Here is a 20386-nt window from a genome sequence, read left to right as displayed (position 1 = left end):
ACACGGCCGTCACCCGCAGTGAATCTCTGGTGTCTCCAGGCAGCGTGTGGCGGGCTCTGGCCAGGAGACTCCAGGACCCCGTGCGGCTGCCTCCATCCTCTGTGCTGGACCCCATCGCCCCTCCCAGCGCCGCCTCCAGAGCCCTCCCGCGTCTGTGAGAGCAGCGACAATGGGCCAATCTCTGGTGAGTGCTGTGTTTGCTTCAGCTTGGGGTGCATTGACTTTATGGGAGTACCTCAATGGACACTAAATTAGAAACATAGTTTTCTCCAGGGACACAATCCTCACTGGAGAAAGGTGTGGCGTAGATCCAGGCACCTCACATGTTCAGCGTGTGTGAAGATGGGGCTCTGCACTGGTGCTCATGCAGCGCTGAGTCAGAGTCTGTACCTGGGTAGCGGTTGATGACGCTGAAGATGTGGATGTGGCTCTTCACCCCGCTGGAGAGAAACACTTCCCAGCTCTGCGCTGGTCAGATGCAGGGTGAGGGAGGAGGGGGAGGATGGGGCCTGAGGACCTGAGTGCAGAATGGGGGTGAAGGAGCCACATGTCTTTTATAAAGGACAACTGATTTTTTTTCAAGATTGGTTTATTTATACATGCACTGGGTACAGTCAGAAGCGCAGGAGGGTGAGATAATTCACTAGAGCCAGAGCAGGGAGCAGAGCAGGCAGAAGGACCGATGTACACTGCTGAGGGGAGCAGCGGGTGGCAGGATAGGTCTGCGCGCCATGTGGGACCCTCGCTGGCGATCGAACTGGCGCTGCAGAGGCTGCGGGCAGCTTCACAACCCAACACTCAACCCCTTGCGCCCCCCAGGAGGCCCCAACTGAATTATTAAGGTTTCTGTGCAGTAGCTAAAATCATATACTGTGTCCTGCACAACTCTCGGAGACTTTCATGCAGGCATCAGTCTTGGCATGTGTGCCGTTGAGTCCAATGGGGGATCCTTACATACCTGCCCCTGCCTTTCTCTCAGGTGGCCTGCAAACCTAAGGTGCCCAGTAGACTCTTCAGAGTCCTTTTTTCTGGCCCTTGTTTCCACTGCTCCTGCGCATTTCTCCTTGGTGTGGTCTGAATGCATTTCTAGTGACACTCACTACACCCTAAGTTGCTCTCCAGTCCAGTTACACTCTCCAAAAGTTCCTGCCATGTTTGAGAACACTGTGTGTGACCTTTGGGAAATTTCATTTTTTTTAATTGTTTTAAAGCTTCTTATACTTTTTTCTTATTCTTTTACTTATTTTCCCTCCTCGATCTGTCATTGACATGTGTAGCACTAAAAGCCTTCTGCTGAAATAGTTGCCAGTTTTTTCCTACAATCCTAATGTGTCTTGCCCTACCCCTTGTTTTGCCTCTTCCAAACCACTCTGGCCCATCTCCGGTCTGCCTCCCTCCCTAACATCTCCACCCATTCCCCTGTTCCCTCTGGTGGTCATCTTTACCTTTAAATGACCCTGTTCAAGTTTTATTCAAGTGTTTTGGCTGTAAATGTTTTTTGGCTATTTTCCACAGATGAGTGAAGCCATCTCATATGTGTCTTTACTTTTTGGCTTATTTCACTCAAGAGTAGCACCTCCCAGGGCCTCCCTGGTGGCACAAGGGGTTGAGATGCAACCGATGGGGCTGTCTGTAGTCTCTGCAGCACAAGTTCCATCCCCCGGCCAGCCAGGGAGCTACCCACATGGCGCAGCAGACCTGACTGGCCTGCTGCGTCCCTCGGCAGTGTATTTCGTTCTATCTGCCTGTTCTGTTCCCTGCTCTGTCTCTGGTGAATCCTCACACCTTCCTCCCCTGCACCTCTGGCCTGTACCCCAGCTCCTGTATGCATAAATAAATAAATAAATCTTTTTTTAAAAAAGAAAAAAACAACATCACCTACTTGCCCACCCATTTTATCCTATGTGTGGCCCTTTGATCCTTCCTCACAGCCCTGCAGTGCTCCCCTGCGTGTGCTCCACACTTCCTGCCCTGCCTCTAACAAAGGGATGTAGATTGGGCCATGACTGGGCAGTTGGAAACACAGCTGCTCTGCTCATGGATGGGATAAATCTTTTTGTGTTTGAGTTATCCCATGAGGATAATGTGTAGAAGTATTGCAGATGATATGGAATTTCCATTTTTATTTCCTTAAGAACCTCTGCACCCTCATCCACAGGGCCTGTTCTGACTGTCATGGCCACCAGCCGTGGGTGAGAGCTCCCTTTTCTCTGTGCCCTCTCCAGCGTTGTTCATTCCATATATTTTTTTTTTTTAGTGTTTCACTTTTTTAAATACTATTTTATATATTTTTACATCATTTTCATTTTTGCACAGTGTAATCATTTACATCTTCGTTGTAGTCCCCATAAAATTCTCACCCCCATTTTGTATAAATCCATTTGTTTTCATTTGGGCCCTCTCAAGGGGTGAGGTGGCATCTAAGTGTGCTTTTAATTTACATTTCTCTTAAAATAAGTTAAGGTGAACATTCCTATTGTCCGTAGGATGTCAGAATTCCCTGTCTAGAGAAGAGTGTATGTAGTTCCTTTGTCCATTTTTTAATTAAGATTTATTCATTTATGCATACAAGAACTGGGATACAGGCGAGAGGTGCAGAGGGTGAGAGGATTCGCCAGAGACAGAGTGGGGTACAGGCGAGAGGTGCAGAGGGTGAGAGGATTCGCCAGAGACAGAGTGGAGAGCAGAACAGGCAGACTTACTGAAACACACTGCTGAGGGGAGCAGTGGGGAGTCAGGAGAGGCCTGCTGCGCCATGCAGGTTGCTCCCTGCCGGCCAGGGATAGAACTCGTGCTGCAGAGGCTGTGGAGAGCTTCATAGGATGCATCCCAACCCCTTGTGTCACCAGGGAGGCCCCCCCTTTGTCCATTTTTAATTGAGTCATCCGTTGGTTTCTTGCATTGTTTGGAGAGGTTATAAATTTTGGAATGAACCCCTTGTCACATGTGTGGCATGCAGGTTCTTTTTCTGTTCTGTAGACTGCCTTTCAGATTTTGGGCTGGTTTCTTTTAAGGTATGGAAGCTTTTAGGTTTAGTGGTGTCCCACTTGTTGATTTTTGCTTTTGTTTCCCTGGGTGTTGGGGTTGTGTTCCCTAGTGCACTTTGGGGCAACTGTCCTTAGTGTGGCCCTATATTTTCTGTCAAGTACATCACCAAATATTTAATCCATTTGGAATTTTATAGATTTATTTATTTATTTATAGAAGAGCTGGGGTACAGGCCAGACATGTGGTGGGTGAGAGGATTGACCAGAGATAGAGTGGGGAACAAAACAGGCAGATCTGGTGAAATACACTACTAAGGGGAACAGCAAGGAGACAGGAGAGGTCAGATGTGCTGTGTGGGTGAGTTCCCTGACTGGGGATCGAACTCATGCTGCAGGGGCTGTGGATAGCTTCATAGTGCTTTGACTTAACTCCTCGCTTCACCAGGGAGACTCCATGTTGCTGTATTAAGTCGGTTGGAATTTGTTGAGGATTTTCGCTTCTCTGTTCTTTGGTGGTGTTGGTCTATTTTTCCCTTTTATGCTGTCTTTTTTTGGGGGGATTATCAGGGCAATTTTGACCTCGTCGTATGTGTTGGTGAGTTTTCCTCCGTCTTCAGTGTTTTGGAAGATGCAAATTTCTTTGTGTTTGCTTCTGTCATGGTCTCTCTGATGATTTCTTTTCTGTGTCCCTGAATGCTTGAGTATCTTGTGCTCCTGAATGTAGCTAGTCCCTGTGTTCCGATCTGGTCTCCCGTCTTCAGTCTGAACTTCTCCTGAGTGAGTCAGTCAACTGTGTTTTGCCATTTCTGCCAGTTACACTTGAGCGTGATCCTCCTGCCCAGGCCTAGTACCACAGGATCGGCTCCCACCTGACTGTGCTTGTAGCCGTTCCGATAGCACCTGCCGCTCATGCAACATGCAAACCTCTTTCTGTGTTGTGCCCTCCCATGTGGGATTAGATCCTTCTCAGCCCAGGTCTCCCGCCACCAGAAAGGGATTTCTCTATTCCAGAGTTTAGTCTCACCCAGTGCAAGTTACTCTTCAATATTACCTGATATCTTAATGGTTACTAACAACAGCACTGCCGTGCATGCGTGCATGTGTGTGTGTGTGTGTTCACTTTCTTTCACATTACAGTTTTCGTTCTTGGCCAAACCTGATGGATGCATTTTCTCAGTAATGAGGTTGCTCACTTTTCTGCCTCCGACTGGCCAGGGTGTGGTGACACCTCAGAGATCAGGGGGAGAAAGTACTCAGGGGTCAGTGGGACATGTTTGAACAAGGGTCAAGACACAGACACTTGCTGAGTAAAACCAGGTAGCGTAGATGTTCATCATTTGACCTTTGGTTGTTGGGAGTTTATGTCAGTGATGCTCAATGTAGTTTTTAATAAATAGCTTCAGGTTTCTGTCATCGAGTCTGGAGTATAGTAGGTGTGCTTGCATTTGTCATGATTCTTGCTGAAGTTACGGTTAATGGTATTTTTTTAATTTTGATAGATGTTTATAGAATATTGATAGAATGAATATATTTTGCAACCTAATTTTACCAGCTCTTCTGTCACCTGTGACCATGCAAGTATTTCATTTTATAAACCTTTGCACTGTGGGGAGCAGCAGCAGCTGCTCTTCTGTCCAGCGTGACTTGCTTCTTTTTCTCCCTTTCCTAGTAAACGTGGCCATTCATTCATTCATTCATTCATTTTTTAAAAGATGAACTTATTTGTGCATACAAAAACTGCGGTATGGGCCAGAGGTGTGGGAGGGGGGATGATTCACCAGAGACAGAGTGGGGAGCAGAACAGGCGAATCTATTGATATACACTGCTGAGGGGAGCAGTGGGCAAGTCAGGAGAGGTCTGCCACGCCATGTGGGTAGCTCTCTGGCTGGGGATTGAACTCATGCTGCTGTGGCTGCGGGACAGTTCCATAGGTAGTGTCTTTACCTTTGAGCCACCAGGAAAGCCCCTGACCCTTTATTTAAATGTAAAATAAAAAGTCTCCTTTCGCTGTTAATTGCATGTGGTGTTCTTTGGCTTTTAGTATCTGCCAGTGTTATACAGCCATCACCACCTTCCAGATTCTTTCATTTCCCAGTAATAAAATACTGTACTCATTAAACTCTCACTCACAACTGCTCTGTCCCTCAGGCCCTGTGACCACCATTTACTTTCTGTTTTCAAGAGTTTGACAACTCAGACCTGTATGAATGAAGTCTTATTACACCTTGTTTTCTTGGCGAATCTATTATTTTATTGCATTGTTAACTGTTTTGTCATTTCATAGGTATTGTACAGGAGTGCATTCATATTGTAGTGTGTGTCATTGTTTAGTTCCATTGTGAAGCTCATTAATAATCTCTTATGTGTATCTACAAGTCTTATTCATCCATTAATCCATCACCTGGGGCTTGGGTTGATTTTGCTTTGGGCTGTAATGACTGGTGGTGCAATGACCGTAGGTGAGCAAACGTCTCTGCCCGTCCCTGCTGTCCCTGCTATTGGTGAACACCCCGGGGTGGGGGTGGGTCCTCCTGTCCCTTTTCCCAAAAATCACCTTCCTGTCTTCCCTCCTGGCTGCATCATTTATGTTTGCCCCAACAGTGCGCAAGGGAGCCAGGTCCCGATTTTTGCCAGTACTTGTTCTTTTCTTTCTTTTTAAATCATTGTGATCCCAGTGGACATAAACTCTCATCTCTTGTACTTCTCATTCATTTTTCCTTCGTGACTGGTCGTATTGAGCACGTTCATGTGTCAGGACACGCTTGGGTATGTGATTTGCAGAGCTGTGTATTCCAGTCCTTTACTCATTGCTGCACATTTCCATTTTGAACAGGGTAGAAAGCGCAAGGGGATTGTATTGTCCCATTTCGTCATACGGTCCTTTTATGGCATCCTGAGCCCACTCTTGCTGGGAGGTCCCCGTGAGTTTCTGTGCACAGAAATGAGCCATCCACCTTCTCTCTGCTGTTGTTTTGTTTCTCGTATTAGTGTTTTAATCAATGAACCTGTAAATAAACGCATTTTTGTTTTCCTAGAACTGGGATGTGCCGTGTTACCTTGTGAGAGTTGCTGTCAGTGCAGCAGGCTCATCGTGTCCTGGATGCTGTTGTGTCTTTGCGTTTGTTTAATTCATTGTTTAACCCTCTGGGTTTCTTTATTCCAGCGAGTCTCTGCCCTTGGTTCCGCTACATTCATTGCTTATGTTTTGTCATTTCACTGGCAGCATACAATAGCTCCTGTGTGTGTGAACACGGGTGTGTGTTATAGTCTGCTCACTGGGTTTTCCTTTCCAGAGTCACTTTACTGTGGCTTTCATTAGTTTTCCAAGAATGAATTATAACTAGTTATGACCATTTTTATGTATGTTGTCTTTTTGTTGTTGTTGTTGTTACGTAGCGTCACCAGAACCCATTGTGAATAGGGGACACTGAGCATATTTGTTAATCCTCCTCTCACTGGGAATGTTGATGTCGCCTGTGGCTGTGTCAAGGACTTCTTTTGTGTTGAGGAAAAATCCTCTGAATCATTTTTTAGCTAATACAAATGGAAATTTCTTTTTAATGGGTTCCTGTTCTATATGTATGTGGAGGTGCACAGGATTTACTACACAGGAAAGGAATTGATGGAATAAGTTTACGAATTTCTTAATATGATTGTTTTCTTATACCGCATATCTTATTTTTCAAAAATCTTTCATTGCTTTGATCTATTTTTTCCTTTCTCCGAAAGAAATATTTGTCTCTTCTAGTTGTTTTTCCTCTTCTTTTGATACCTTTTGTTCTGGTCACCGTGTTCTCCCCTACGGTGATGAAAACTATCAATAATAACCTGAAGATTCCCAAATTCTTTCTTTTCTTTAATATTTATTTTATGTATGCATATAAACGCTTGGGTATAGACCACAGGTGAAGGGGGTGAGAGGATTCACCAGAGACAGAGTGGGGAATAGAACAGGCAGACTGACTGAAATACTCTGCTGAGGGGAGCAGTGGGGAGACAGGAGATATCTGCTGTGCCTTGTGGATAGCTCCCTGGTTGGGGATCAAATCTGTGCTGCAACAGCTGCCGATAGCTACATAGTGCTGAGACTTAAACTCTTGTGTCACCAGGGAGGCCCTGATTCCCAAGTTTCTGTTTCAGCTTAGACTTCCTGATCTATCAGACACATGTCCAGTTGCGTGTGGAATTCCAGTGTCTACCAGCCCGTTATGCGGACAGTATATTAGGAAAACATTCCTTCTATCTCAGCCACCAAGTTATTACCGAGTTCCCCTCCCCTTTGTCCTTCCATTTTAGAAGTGATGACTTGTTCTGTCGTCTTCTGACTCTGTCAGCTGAACATCTTTTCTTAAAATTTTATTTTATATACATTTTACATCATTTTTTATTTCTGCACAAGGTATGCACTTTCATCTTGGATATAGTCCCCATACATCCCACCCCCCTTATTTTGACCCTAATCCCTCCACCCCCCCCCATAGTGCATCTCTGGTTTATACTTGCTTGTAGTTGAACATCTCTTACCAGTGCTTTTTCCCACCTCATTGCTTGAACATTCTGGTTTCGGGTTCAGTTTTTGTTTACTGTGAGTTGGAGATACCAGGCTTTGAGGTCACAGGAGTAAAATATTGACACAAAGTTGCACATGCTTTTATTTGTTATGAAGCTCATTTAGCACATGATTCCGGGTGTGTGTCTGTTACACCTGCCAGCCAGGCTATCGGCTCCTCAAGGAGCAAATTTTTTTCATCCTTTTATTCTTAGAATCATAGACACTTCCAAATATATAAGGTAAGCTATAGTTGTACTTGTAGGACCAAAGGGGAGAATGTAGAGGCAAGGCTCTTTCAACTGCGAATTCTATACAGGACCAAAGACCCACAAAATAAGATGTGTTTGCACTTGCTGTGTCTGACCCAGGCTGCTGGCCCGGAGATGAGAAATGTTCCCTCAGAAGGGACGGTGTCATTTGAAGATGTGGCTGTGAACTTCACGTGGCAGGAGTGGCGGTACCTGAGTGAAGCTCAGAGGACCCTGTACTGGGATGTGATGCTGGATACCTGCAATCACCTGGTGTCCAAAGGTGAGGAAGCTCCATTGTAACTCTCTAGTGCAATGCTGTCTTCTGCACCGATAAGTGTGCACTTGCTTATGAAACTGAGTGTTGGTGAGGTTGAACATGGCAGGCAGTGTGCATTGTGGGTTTTTTGGTTTTCATTTGGAAAGATTCAGATCGGCCTCTTTTGCACAGCTCATCACACTGCATTTATTACTTTTCAAAGACTGAAGTTGAACTTGATTGAAGACTAAAACTGTTTCTCATCACAGGGCACTGTGTTACCGATCCTAAGGAGAGCATCAGGTCGGAGCAGGGATTACAGCTGTGGACTGTGGATGATCCCCCAAACCAGGACCACTCAGGTCGGTCAGTGCTTGCCAGGCTGGGAGGAGAGGAGAGGCTGGGAGGAGGTTGGGAGGTGCTTTTCCAGTGTCCAAGCTTGGAGAGTGTGTCTGCATATATCAAACCGATTCTTTATTCAGTTCCCAAATATTACTCTCTTGTGAATTTCGTCCTGCTCTTTTAATGATAGTTGTCAATGTTCTTAAACCAGTATGCAGTCCCTGATACATGGGGATTATTCTGCAGTAATCACGAATCTCTATTCTCTCTCTCAGTGTATTCTCATAGACTGTTTTCTTTAGGTACCTGTTGAGGAATTTTTTTATTATTTCTGTATGTTTATGGGAAGTTTAGCCAGTGGTAAATTTTCTATGACAGGGGAGAGCAACAGTACTCACAGAAATGATCTTTACATTCCGAAGCTATACACTCTGTGAGGAAAGAATATATAATATATTTATTAATAGAGACGTAAAGCCACAGAGGATATTTGACCAGCATGAGTGAAACAAAGTGGAGGATGTTATTTTTGTGTGTGTGCTCCATACGCATCATTATAGAGATTAATTATTTTCTTTCAGAGCTCAGGTGAGGTGAATGGCTTGCACTGACATGTCATATCTATAGTTCCCCTGCAGTCTGGGATAGAGGCTATGTATTGTTATTGGAGATGTCACTTTGCAGGTGACTAACTCAAAAGGGATAGAGGGGCGTTGACTGGAGAGTTATTTAGAACAAGAGTAGTGTTCCAGGGGCAAGCCTTGTGACCACCATCATAGTAATTGTGAGGCTGAGGAGGACCCAGAATTGTTCAGCATTGGAAGGGATGTTCTGTGACATGGGAGGGGGAACCTGAGGTGGTGGTTTCTAAAGCCATGACACCAAGAGTTTTAGGTTGGGGGCTCATAACTTGGGGAGCAGTGTGACCTGTGCAATTCCACCTTCTCGTGGGAATCGTTGGGAGGAAAGTAAAGGAATTGACGACAGTGTGATGTAGCTGAGAGTCACACACGGCATAGAAACTGGAGCTGTTATGAAGAAAGCAGAAACACAGGTTCCAGGGAGTGCATTGAGAACGCCAGGGTGTTGCTCTCAGAAGGATGTGGGGAAAGACTTTAACACTGATAGCACAGGATGGATGCTAAACTTTTTTCCTATCGCTTAGCAGGGAACGTGGGACACAATGATGAGGCGGAGTTTGCTGCATGTATTAGGATTCTGAGCCTTATGTGATATGATATTTAAATATGAACTGACTGGTCTCTGCTGTGGAGGGAAGCACATGCCTCTGAGAACCTCTGCAGGTGACTGTGTCCCGGGCCGGGGTCGAAAGAAGAACTAAGGAAATGGAGAAGCAGAGTCCTTGTGTCTCAGCAGGCCTCGCTTAAAGTGCCTGGGCAATGACTGGGTCTCTCAGTCCACAGGTTTCTGGGAAAGCCATGGCTTCTGTAGGGCTTGGTTATTCAGAAAGTACCCTCAAGAGCTGCACAGGGTCAGTCTAAGAAAGAAAGTGTGTAGGATCTATGTTGGGTGAAATGCTTCTGGTTGAAATCAACAATTCTAGTTAAAAGACTATATCTACCAAATATTTATGATTTTATAAAACCATTGTGAAATTAGTTTTACCACTTTGTTATCCTGGTTTGGCATTAGAAAATCTGTTAATTGGGGCCTCCCTGGAGGCCTAGGGATTAAGTCTCTTAGCTCTCACTATTATGGCCTGAGTTTGATCCACAGTGAAGTTTACCGACTTTGGCACAGCAGATCTCTCCTGTCTCACCCGCTGCTCCCCTCAACAGTGTATTTCAGTCAGTCCTCCTGTTCTGGTCAACACACTGTCTCCACACTCCCCTACAGCACCCCTACTCCTGCACCTCTGGCCTACACCCCAGATCTCCTATGCTAAAGTAAAAAATACCAAAAAATCTATTCTCCCCATAATTTACTACGGGCAAAAAGCATGAATCAGAAAATCAATACCTGCAAATTATGTTGTAATATAGGAACTTTCGTGCCGCTTAGTAGTATTCACTCAGAATGCTTACTTTTTAGAGACATGGTCATTTTTATCTCACTTTAGATGTCCATACCGTGGATCACCTGACTCAGGACAGCCCTGCAAATCAGGGCAGACATGTGTGGCAAGTTCTTACCACCAGCAGCAAAATACCATCCAACGAGAGAACTGACTTAATGGAAAAAAGCAATTTGCACTTAATTCATTGTTTGAACCATAGTATCAAAAATGAAAACAATTCAGCAATGATGCCTGAGAACTTTACTATACATAGGACCATGATGAACCCTGGTGAGCTTCGTGAAGGGCATGCTGGAGAGAACGAGGAGGTCTTTATTAGAATGAGGGAACCCATCAAGTATCCTGAGCGCCTTAGTCACCAGGTGATTCAGAACTTTCAACAGCCTTTTGAATTTTGTGAACAAGGAAAAGTCATGAGTGAAGAAACGGTATTTACACCTAGGGGAGCCCTTCTGGAAGGGATTGTCCGTAAATGCAATGAGTGCAGGGACACCCGTGATGAGGCACCTTTCATTGTCCGAGACAGAACCCAAGGAGGACAGACTCGCTGTAGTTGTAATGAAAAGGGGAGAGCTGCGGAGATGACTCCAGTGCATTTGAATCCTCCTAGGTATGTTGAACATGAGCAGCAGAAATGTTATGAAATTGGGGCCAGTCTCAGAAATACATTTCACACCTATCCGTGTGAGAGTACCCAGTTAGGAAAGAATAATTTGGGATATAAGAGATATGGTGAAGCGGCCTCTAAAACCTCTGTTCTGACTGAACATCAGAAAACACAAGCAGGCGATCAACCTGATGAGTATGGGGGCACCTCTGAGATTTCCTTACAGAGGGGATACCAGAGAAATCTCACTGCAGTGAAGCTGTTTGGCTCTAACAGTTATGTGAAAACTTACTCATGGAAGACTGCCCTCACTTTACATCCACAGTCTCAAACGGGAGTGAAGCGCTACCCGTGTCAGGTGTGTAAGAAAACTTTCAGGTGGAAACCTGCTTTTAGTGTCCATCAGAGAACTCATACAAGGGAGAAACCCTATGAATGTCAGGCGTGCAGGAAAGTGTTATCCCGTAAGTCAGTTCTTGTTCTACATGAGAGGACTCACACTGGAGAGAAATGCTATGAATGTGAAGGGTGTGGGAAAGCTTTTTCCAGGAAGTCTGACCTTACTGAGCATCAGAGAATTCACACTGGAGAGAAGCCTTACGAATGTCGAATGTAGGAAGACTTTCCTCTGGAAATCATCCCTCAGTCTCCATCAGAAAATTCACACTGGAGAGATACCCAATGATTGTGAAGGGTGTGGGAAAGCTTTTTCTTGTAAGGCACACCTTATTAGACATCAGAGAATTCACACTGGAGAGAAACCCTATGAATGTGAAGGGTGTGGGAAAGCTTTTTCCAGTAAGTCATCCCTCAGTCACCATCAGAGAATTCACAGTGGAGAGAAGCCTTATGAATGTCAAGAGTGTAGTGAGACTTTCCAATGGAAATCATCCCTCAGTCAACATGAGAGAAGTCACACTGGAGAGAATTCTTATGAATGTCAAGAGTGTAAGAAGACTTTCCTCTGGAAATCATCTCTCAGGAACCATCAGAGAAGTCACACTGGAGAGAAACCCTATTATTGTGAAGAGTGTGGGAAAGCATTTTCTAGTAAGTCATCCCTCAGTCTCCATCAGAGAAGTCACACTGGAGAGAAACACTATGAATGTGAAGGGTGTGGGAAAGCTTTTTCCCGTAAGTCTTACCTCAGTGAGCATCAGAGAATTCACACTGGAGAGAAGCCTTATGAATGTCAAGAGTGTAGGAAGACTTTCCAGTGGAAATCATCCTTCAGTCACCATCAGAAAATTCACACTGGAGAGAAACCCTATGATTGTGAAGGGTGTGGGAAAGCTTTTTCCCATAAGTCACACCTCATTAGACATCAGAGAAGTCACACTGGAGAGAAACCCTTTGATTGTGAAGGGTGTGGGAAAGCTTTTTCTAGTAAGCCACACCTCATTGCACATCAGAGAATTCATGGTGTAGAGAAATACTATGAGTGTCAAGAGTGTGGGAAGGCTTTCCGCCAGAAATCATCCCTCAGTAAACATCAGAGAAGTCACAGTGGAGAGAAGCCTTATGAGTGTCAAGAGTGTGGGAAAACAATTTCCAGTAAGCACGCTCTCACTGGACATCAGAGTTGTCACTGGACAAAATCCCTATGTTTGTGAAGAGTGGGAAAACTTTTCAGGAAGCCAGCCCTCACTAGGCCTGACAAACTCCACACTGGAGTGAAATGCTATGAATGTCAAAAGTGAGCAGGCAGGCCTCCCCTGGTGGTGCAGGTGGTTGAGCGCAGCACTGTGAAACTGTCCGTGGCCTTTGCGGTGGGAATTTGATTCCCTGTGGCTGACCTCTCCTGTCTGGCCCACTGCGTGTATTTCAGCAGTGTATTTCGGTCAGTCTGCCTGTTCTGTTCCCCTCTCTGTCTCTGGTGCATCCTCTCACCCTCCCACACATCTGGCCTGTACCCTGGTTCTGGTATGCTTGAATAAATAAAAATCTTTTAAAAATATTCAAACTTACGAGCTCAAACGACATCATGCAGCTGAGAGCAATGGGAACTGACATACAGTTTCAATCCTCATTGCACGGAGTTACCTGGTTTACTCTGTTCTCCCAAGTTCATGCGGTGATGATGTCGCTGTTCCTGTTGCTGTTGCTTCTAGTATCCTCTTAAGTTCCTGGGCGATGCTATGCCTGTCCACAGCAGCTGTCTGTCTACATGACACACTGCATGTTGCGTGGGTAAGTGATCTCTCTGGGTTTTCTAACTTAGTTGTCATGTTCTGTCCAGTACTCTAAGCCTCTGTGGTGCCCCCTGATGCTGGAATTGCTCACCTCCAAAATGTCCTCCTCTAGAAAGAAAAGTTGAACTGTGTGCTATCGGCTATAGGTTGAGGTCTGCAGCTTTCTTTACCTACCTTTCATGATGAAGGTTTTCAGGACCTCCCTGGTGGCCTCGGGGTTAAGTCTTAGTGCTATTGCCTGCTCTGGCCAGGGTTTCAGCCCCAGGTAGGGAGCCGCCCCACATATGGCCACAGCAGGCTTCTCCTGTGTCACCTGCTGCTCCCGTTAGGCAGGTATTTCAGTGGTTCTGCCTGTTTGTCGCCACACTCAGTATCTGGTGAATACTCTCAACCCCGAACCTCTGGTCTACAACCCAGTTCTACAAAATTAGGGAATTTTGCTGGAAGATTAATTCTGCATACAAGATCTGGTGTGCAAGCCAGAGGTATGAGGGGGTGAGAGGATTCTCCACAGAGAGAGTGGGGAGCACAACAGGCGGATCTACTGAAATCCACTGCTGAGGGGCCAGTGGGGAGACAGGAGAGGTCTACTGTGCCCGTGGGTCACCTCCCTGGCCAGGGATCGAACTTGTGTCTGCAGTACTGAGAACAGCTTCATAGTGCTGAGACTTCACCCCTGCGTCAACAGAGGCCCCTGAATTTTTTTTAAAGGAAAGGATTCTTGCCTGTTATTTTTTTTTTATTAAATTGTTGTTCATCTTTGTGCAATATTGGATTGCTCCCCTTCTGTGTAATTCTTGCAAATGTCCTGTCTGCACCGCCCCTGTGACCCATCACCTCAGGCCCTGTTGCTCCTCCTCCCCTCCTGGGAGTAAGGACAAGAAAGCTCCCTGAGCAGAACGGTCCTGAGGGGTGACCGCTGGGGCCGAGAAGCAGGGGCTCCCTTGGCTGTGGCGGGCAGGGAGCGGGGGCTGGTCGTGGGGATCTCTGCCGCATGTCTCGTGCTGAAGGGCTTGGCCTGAGGTCTCTCCCGAGGCTCCGAGGCCTGCTGAGTTTGCCCCCGTTACTCGCCTGCATGTCCACACCTAGCCTCGGTCTGTGGGTTTGCAGTCGTGCCCTGTGTCGGCTCCGCGGCGTCCTCTCCTCAGGGCTGGGCTCGGGGCCCTTCCATCAGGGATTGTTTCTCTGATCATGGATTTGGGACTTGGGCACCCGCTCCTCCCTGCCCGCGCCCTCTACCCAGCTTCCTCCGTCAGGAACATCTCTACGGCCAGAGCCCCCGTCCTGTTTCCAGTCGGGTGACTGACGGGGTGTCTGTCACCTGAGAGCATCCTCCCTGATTCTGGGGGAGGTACATTGGTCCCTTCAAACTCCACCTGGAGTGTTGGGGCCACGGGCCATATTCCTCAAAGCGCCATTTGAGGTCGCTGAGGTTTTCACCCCCAGGCCGCAGGCCGCTTTCCACGATGTTGCAGGCTCCTAGGTGTCCTCGAGCGCCCATTAAAGATGGCATTGGGCCCCTCAGCCTTCACCTCAGACCTGGTCCAAAGAGGCCTGCAGCGTTTGCTAAGACAACGTTCCTCTGCTAGTGCCACATTCCCTGGAAGTGTCTGTTGCTGTGACGTGACCCATGTGGGCTGTAGCAGCAAGGGTCACTCTCTGCTCTGAAGGTGAAGGGTTCAGGGGTTCATGTCATGTCCCCCTGCAGGTGTGTTGGTGCGTCCAGGGTTGTGGCGGGTGAGGCCTCTGCGGATGGGTGGGCGGCCCAGGTGGGTGGTGATGGTGTTGACGGAGGCCCAGGAGAGGCCTCCACCGTGCTCCGTGGGGACCTTGCCCAGCTCAGCCGCATCCTGGGGTCAGGATGCGCAGGATCAGCACAGCCCAGAGACACTGTCCATGTTCCAGCGGTGAGGACACTAAAGGAGCCCTGAGCTCCTTTAACAGGGAGTGGACCGGGACGGGGGAGCACTCCCCAGAGATGAGTGGGGAGCAGAACAGGCAGATCCACTGAAATCCACTGCTGAGGGGAGCCGCGGGGAGACAGGAGAAGTGCTGCGCCCTGTGGGTCAGCTCCCTGGCTGGGGATGGAGTTCTTACTGCAGTGGCTGTGGCTCAGCTTCACGGTCTGAGATTTACAGAGCAGGGAGGCTATGGGTCCATTCTTGCGTGGGGCGCTTATCCTTCGGATATAGGGACAAGAGGTGTGTGCTACTTGCAGGTCTGTGCCATCTCCCTTGGTCGCCCCCACCCCTAAGTTCATCCCCTGGATGAAAGGGAATGTATCCATAAGATACTGAGGTGGATGGCAGGTCTTGGGCTGCGAGGTTCTCTTTCTGTGGAGAAGCAGAACTGCTCGGGAAGAACATGTTCATCTTGGTAATGTAGCCAGGCTAGAAGACAAAGAGTAGTTTGTCTTTGTTAACAGTTAAGCAATAAGCAGAAAGAACGCAAGACTAATTTGAGGATGTATGTAAGCCTTCGGGGACACCCTGGTTTCAGAAATGAGAGTTACACAACAGAATGAGTGTTCGTAATGCCACCAAACTCTGCACTGAAAAACATATGCCTTCCTAAGTACAAATAATGAACTAGAAGAGGAAATTAACAAAGCCATGCCACCTACAATTGCACACGCAAAAAATTAACAGAATAAACTTAACAAAGGAGGTGAAAGACTTTTACAAGGAAAACTATCAAACATTGTGGAAAAAAAATAGAAAGTGTAGAGAAATGGAAAGAGAGACCCAGCTCATGGGTTGGAAGAATCAACATTGTCCAAAGGGCCATCCAAACCAAAGCCCCTTCTAGATTCACTGCAACCCCAATAAATATCCCGATGGCATTCTTCAAAGGAACAGAACAAAGATTACTGAGGTTCATATGGAAACACAAAAGACCCCAAATAACCAAAGTTTCCTGATTAAAAGCGGGGGGAAATGAAGGAGTCACACTTGTGATCTCAAACTAAAGGTAAGGGGCCTCCCTGGTGGCCCAGGGGTTAAACACAGTGCTCTCAAACTACTGCCAGCCACTGTGCACAAGTTGGATCCCTAGCCGGCCAGGTTGCTGACTGACATGTGCCTCAGACCACTCCTGACTGGCCAGCTGCGTCCCTCAGCAGTGTATTTTGTCAGTCGGCCTGCGATGTTCCCTGCTCTGTCTCTGGTGAATCCTCTCAACCCCGGCATCTACGGCCTGTACCCCAGCTCTTGTGTGCATAAATAAATAAATATTAAATATTTGTTAAATGAGTATTTTGGAAAGCCACATAATTGAGCTAGAGTTACCTTATCAAATTCTTATTTATAAATTAATCTGACTTGTGATATCATTTTGAAGAATACTAATAATAAATATGTGTAGATTCATGAAACAAATCTGTAAAAACTTGAATGTGTGCAAGATTATATGGAACATCCTGAGAGACAGAAAATACATCCCGAGAGCAGGCCAGGATGAGCTGCTCACCTTCTCACAAGCAGGGATGAGCATCAAGCACTCTCAGGTGGGCAGAGTTGTTTCCAGCTCTTGTCCTGAGACTTTCCTGGGCTTGGCTGTGGGGACCGACATGTCGGCCAAGGTGAGGTGAAGTGTGGACTTACTCTCCGTCCTGAGGACAGAGTGATCGGGGCCGTCCTCCTGCGGAGAGCTGGGGTGGAGGATATGGATGCTGCTCGGGGCGCTGTCTCGTGGTGACTCTGCGCACCCTGCTCGGTGGCCTTTTGGGGTGAGCTGAAGAAACAGTGTGAAGGACACGTGAAGTCTGTTAAAAGGCCCCTGGCGCTGCCGCAGTCACTGCTGAGTAGCCCGGGAACATTTTCCCTCTGCGGCGAGCCCTGTGCTGGCTCCGGCGGCTCCCGGACCTCCAGGGATGCTGTCTGGGTAAGCCTGAGCTGCCGCCTCCCGGGGCCTAAGTCCCAAACTCACGGTGGGAGGTTCCCGGGGCAGGGGGGGGTCGGGGTGCAGAGGCGGCCCTTGGCGGGTGGATTCCTCCATCGGGCGCAAACGTCCTCAAGGCTCTCCCGGGGGATTCCCTCCACAGCGGCCGGCGAGGCCCGCGGAGGAAACAGGGTGACCAGAAGCCACGGGCGGCAGTGAAGGGGGAGACCTGTACCAGCCCAGGCAGAGGCGGCCCTGGCACCGTCGCCCCTGTGACCCGCATGTCCTCCCTGCGCTGCGACAGTCTCGGCGCCTCAGGAGCTTCAGCCCATCCCAGGCACGTCCTCCCCGCCTGGCGGAGTCTGAGCTAGTGGCGCCTCCTCCGGGTTCTCAGTCCTCTCTTGACTCTCCCAGGGCGCTGCTCCTTGAGCGCCACTGGACACGTGTATCCCCAGGGGTCGTGCGGGCTACTGTCCTCAGAGTGTGGAGAGATGAGTACGTGTGGGGGTTGTTCTGTGTCTGCCATTCACCTCCTTCGTCTTCTCGGGGGGCGTGATGTCGAAATTGGGAATTTAAAAAGTCCTTTTGTTACAGGAGGTGGGGTGACCGCAAAGCCCCCAGGATATCTGCTCTAGAAAGGGTCTGCCATCTGCTGCATCAAGAAAAAGCATAAAAAGGGGCCTCCCCGGTGGCGCAGTGGTTGAGTGCTGGGTTGCGAAGCTGCCCGCAGCCTCTGCAGCGCTGGTTCGATCCCCGGCTGCTCCCTGGCCACCGGCGGAGGGCACCACATGGCGCTCAGACCTCTCCTGCCGCCCGCTGCTCCCCTCAGCAGTTTACTTCAGTCCTTCTGCCTGCTCTGCTCCCCGCTCTGGCTCTGGTGAATTCTCACCCTCCCGCGCTTCTGACTGTACCCAGTGCTTGCATAAATAAGTGAATAAATAATTTTTTAAAGCATAAATTTAAAACAATCTGGCCAAGCGTCTTGAGGAAGGTATGGTTGCTGGAGCCCCATGGGCAGGAGGGGAGCGGCTGAGCCCTGCACAGTGAGACCAGGGCAGCTGCCACTCTGGTGGCCCAGGCTGCGGCCACAGAAGCAACAGCATTTTGCTTCCCCCAGGCCCTGCGTGCAGAGCCCCTCAAGCCTCTCAGCACCGCAGAATATGTCCAGGTCAGTCGGCCCCTCAGGAAGGCTCTGAAACATTAACTGGACAGTCGACAGAGTCATAGGTCAAGGAGCTTCCATTTCTCCTTGTTTAAGGAGAATGATTCTAACAGTGAAACCGGAATTGTTGTTTAGAGCCAAGTGGAGTTTCGGGTTCATGAGAACATCCAGAAGTTTCTGATGACAGTAATTATTGGCAGTTTTCTCAGTGGAGAGCTATCATCTCAGCTTGGGAAAAATTTACATGTTGGGCAGATCGGTTCCTGGGAGATGATACTTAGAAGGTCAGCACGGGATGGGTGCACCGATAAAGGAAAAGATATTTCATGTGGTGTCCAGGATGTCATCATTATTCAAGACACCATTTGCATCGCTCACAGTAAAGTACCCCAGGTGCTATAACGTGGAACCTGGAACACCGGGTGCTTCAGCCTCTAAACTACCTCCCTCTCTCATGAGGATGCCTGTCTGGCTGGGGGCATCTACGTGATCATTTGGGAGCCTCGGCTCCTCAGGTGTTGATTCCGTCCTCCTGCGTCTGTGGAGTCATCTGGCTGCAGCCAAAGGAGGGGTGGGGAAGGACACTGTGGGTGAGGTGGGGATGTTTTACTAGCGGACCTCTCTCCTGCCCCTGCTCGGGCAGCTACAGCTCCCGCAGGCACAGCTGCGGTGGAGACCCGTGATGTGATCTCATTGTGGCGCGCAGAGATCGTGTGCTGGCGAGCATCTGGCCATTCTGCTCGCTTCCTTCCCTGAGTCCTCTGTTTACCCTCGAAAACTCAGGGTTTAAGTATTTCCCTTATTTGTACTCTGGAGCCAATTCTGCGTATTGTTGAGGGTCTCAAGTAGTTAAATATTTCTTGTCTATAACGAAACTTTATTGTGTCCTTGGTTCTCGTAGACCGGGTGCTCCCAGCCTTGGACACCTGGAGGGACATGTTGGCCACGGTGCGGTGCGATACATCCCCTCACTCCTTCCTGAGCAAAGAATGGGATTGTGCCATCCTCCTTCAGAGAGCTGTGCATTTAGAACATGTAGACTGCTTCATACAGTCTTTCTTTTTCGGGGGGAATGACCCAAGGAGATGCTTTCCAATGCAGATGAAATCTTCGAGTGTGACAGTACTCACCAGCCGTGTCTTGCAGTAACAAATCGCTGGAGACGATGTGTAAGTTCAACCGCGAGGATGGTTGGACAGAGGACAGTGGACCGTGTCCCTGGACTGCGGTGGGGCAGCTGCAGGTGGATGGTGGAGCAGGCGGAGGAGGATGCGGGGCCCAGCAGGGGCAGAGAAAAGGCCGCCCTGCCCAGTGCCGAGAGGCAGGGATGCCTTGAACGTGGGGTGGCGAGGGCGCGGGGTGTTGCTAGGGCAGCGAGCCTGGTGCACAGCGCCCCTGCCCAATGGCGCAGCGGGCCCACCTGTCTCTCCCGGGAGGGCCGGTCTGGCGCGTCCGCGGTCCCCGCTGAGGAATCCCAAGCAGGTGCCCAGCTCGGGACAGACGCCTATCACCGCTCAAAAGGCTCCCGACACGTCCGTGGCCGTGTTCAGAGCAGACAAGGGCCATCTCCTCCCTTCCGGCAGAGCTCCCAGACGGGCACTCAGCCCAGCCGCCTGTGTGCCCGCGCGCCCCGCCCGAACCCCGGAGTGAAGTTGGGGCTGGCGGGACCCCAGTTTCCGCGCGACCCATCTCCTTGGGCCTGGGGCCTCTGCGGTCGCAGGAGGAGCAGGTGAGTGGGGAGGGGCGTGGGAACACCCCCGTGCGGCTGCCCGCGGAGAGGGGCCTTGCCGCCCCGGCATGGGAGCTACGGTGGGAACCAGGGGGCTTGGCTGGTGTCTCCCCGGGCTGGGAGGACCCTGGGGGTCGGGGCTCATTCCTGAGTGTGACCCTCAGTGACCCACCTCCGCGGACGGGTCTCCCAGTGCTTGTGGTGAGTGGGTGCACCTGGGGTGGGTGCACCGGGCCAGTCCTGCTCCCCACCCACGTGTTCATCTCAGGGATGTGCCTCAGGGTTTGGGGACCACGGGGTGACATAGTCCAGGGCCGTCGACCCCTATCCGCACCGGACTAGCTGGCAGGAGAGCACCCCGCCCCCAACCGGGTCTGAATGGCGGCCCCT

The sequence above is a fragment of the Talpa europaea genome, assembly GCF_964194135.1.
Source record: "Talpa europaea genome assembly, chromosome: 8".
Lineage (NCBI taxonomy): Eukaryota > Metazoa > Chordata > Mammalia > Eulipotyphla > Talpidae > Talpa > Talpa europaea.
Note: the sequence above shows the minus strand (reverse complement) of the source record.